This window comes from Pipistrellus hanaki (assembly GCF_964339955.1).
Source record: "Pipistrellus hanaki genome assembly, chromosome: 5".
NCBI lineage: Eukaryota > Metazoa > Chordata > Mammalia > Chiroptera > Vespertilionidae > Pipistrellus > Pipistrellus hanaki.
The window spans coordinates 56035236-56038048 of NC_140507.1; the positions used below are offsets into that span (position 1 = coordinate 56035236).

Sequence of the window (2813 nt, forward strand, 5' to 3'; positions counted from 1 at the left end):
AGAGAGCTAGAAATGTCGATGAGAGAGAACCATCAACCAGCTGCCTCCTGCACACTCCCTACCGGGGATGTGCCCGCAACCAACATACATGCCCCTGACCGGAATCGAACCCGGGACCTTTCAGTCTGCAGACCGACGCTCTACCACTGAGCCAAACTGGTTTTGGCTATGTGTATTTTTTTTTTTAAATATGTTCATTTTATCACTGTGTTAAGCAATTTGTTTAAACTGTGCCTTTGTGTAACTTTCTTAAAATTTCTTGTGTTTGGAAGAGTTAAATATCTTGGTTATATGGATTTCTATTTTTCAGAAATTTGGTCATTATTTATTCAAATAGTTTCCCTTTGCTTGCCTCCCTTTGTGTTTCAAATTACCGTACATTTGGCAACTTAAATTTATCTCAGCAATCAAAGCCTCTGCTTGTGTATTTTTTCTCTCTGTTTCAGTTTGGATAGTGTTAATTGCTGTCTTGGAGCTTACTAACATTTTCTGGTGCAGGTTCTATTCATTATTTCATGCTGTGTATTTTAATCTCAGACATTGTTATTTTTCATATCCTAAATATTTACTTAGACCTTTTAGTATCTTCCATGTCTATCTGTAATATGTCAAATCTAGCTTCTTGTCTATCTGTAATATGTAAAATTAACAACTTTTAATCTTTTGACTACTAATTTTTTCATTTATGTCATTTCTGGGTAAATCTTTGACTCCTTTCTCTCATTCTGAGTAGTAATTTCCTGCTTCTTATATACTTAGTTAATTTTTTGAGACTTTTAATTGTTTTTATTACTAAAAAAACTTCATTTTAAAAACTTATTTAGCTCTCTGAGTCTGTGCTTGTGCCTTCAACACTTTCACAATGATTTTCGGCTCCTCAATAAGGAAAGCACTCTCGATCCTGTCATGGACACATTTAGCACACACGGATCCACCGTGGGCCCTGCTGATGTATTTTTTTTTTTTTCATTTTAAACGACCTTATTAGAACGTTAGGTCTCATAGTATTGAACTCTGCGAAGTTGGCCTGGGCACACTCCACATGCAGATTTTGGTGCTTTCCCAACCTTGTTGGTATAAAGGTAAACAATTCTATAACCAAGGGTTTGGGAAGCCTAGTTTTGTTAGATGCTATATTGTAGGGCAGCCTTTGATGGTTTGTCAAACACTGGACCATGGTGCAAACCTGAAGTCACCATCCCTGGAAGAGTCATACTTAGTTACTTTTGACTGGATGCCTGACATTGTACGTTTGCCTTGTTGGGTGCTGAATATTTTTATGATTTTAACATTTTTGGACTTTGTTGTGGGAGACGGTTAAGTTACTTCAAAACAGTTGGATCCTTTTGTGTCTCATTTTTAATATCTGTTAAGCAGGACCTAAGCAGCAGTTAGTCTAAGGTTAATCTTACATACTCCTGAGGTAATGCCCGTTTAGTATTCTAACTGATGACTCTCAATCATGTGGTTTTCCAATCTGGCCTATGTGAGCTTTGGTCCCTATTGAATTCTGTGATGGGTTTTTTCCCCAGGCTTTGGGTAGTCTTTTCACACATATGCTAATAAGTTCTCAACTAGATGCTTCAGGGAGACCTTCCCTATATGCAGCAATCTCTTCTCCAGTGTGGTGCCCTGCAAACTCTAGCCTACTTACCTTCCCTGGACCTCCAGATCAATCTCTTTAACACAGGAAGAGCATTAGGCTCTTTTTCTTGTACTGCAGACTGGAAACTTTATCCAGGCAGAAGGCTGTGATGATCATAGGGATTACTTTGTTTGTTTCCCAATTCTCAGAGATTGCTGCCTTCTGTTGTTGTCTGACACCTAATATCTTGAGGGCTATTTTATATATTTTGTTACTTTTTGTCTGTCTGTTTCAACTAGGAGGGTAAATCTGGTCCCGTTAATGTATTTTGGACCAAAGAAGGAATTCCTGGGCTATTTTAAACCAGCATTCTTTTATCCTTGTCATTGTTTCACAAGCAGAAACCCTGTATTTTATATTTCTGGTTCTGAGAAACCACCGACTTGATATTTCATTAAAGGGCTGTTTCTATTGAAGGCAAATAGCATCTTGGATATCCATAGACCCTTGGACAGATCATAGATTTTTTTTTCACCATTTTTCTCTACCCCAAGTATATTAATACTTCTCCTCTTACATCCTTTAATCCTGAACATGTTGAGATTCTTTGTAAGAGAGAGCACGTCTTTTTTATTGAAAATCTTCCTCTGTCATCTCTAGTTGTTTATGTATATATACATCTACTTCTAATGTGCCTTAAAGAGACTCCAATATCCTTATTCACAATAAGAAAAGTGATAAGGCCGAAACCGGTTTGGCTCAGTGGATAGAGCGTCGGCCTACGGACTGAAGGGTCCCGGGTTTGATTCCGGTCAAGGGCATGTACCTTGGTTGCAGGCACATCCCCAATAGGGGGGGTGCAAGAGGCAGCTGATCGATGATTCTCTCTCATCAATGTTTCTAACTCTCTATCTCTATCCCTTCCTCTCTGTACAAAATCAATAAAATCAATTTAAAAAGAAAAGAAAAGTGATAAGGCAAGGGATTATATTAGAATTAAACATTACTAATTTTCCTTCTTTTGAAAAATATCTTCTAACACCAAATAAACACACAGATGAATAAATAAGTAAATATCTAGCTAATTAGGTAGTAGATATAGCTCAGTCATTGAACTTTACCAGCATATTCAACACAAAGTTAAACTATAAAACCAAATGTGTCATGCAATTTGACATTTTCACACCTTTTCTTTTATTGTTTTTATTTAAACCTTTGGTCACAGCCT

General features: G+C 37.2%; 1 pseudogene across 1 annotated transcript; it reads right to left on the reverse strand.

Annotated features, from left to right (window-relative positions):
- Positions 1-816: 816 nt before the first annotated feature.
- Positions 817-1177, reverse strand: LOC311623414 (large ribosomal subunit protein eL34-like; annotated as a pseudogene). Its single transcript has one exon. The product of its transcript is annotated as a large ribosomal subunit protein eL34-like (transcript).
- Between the last annotated feature and the right edge of the window lie 1636 nt (positions 1178-2813).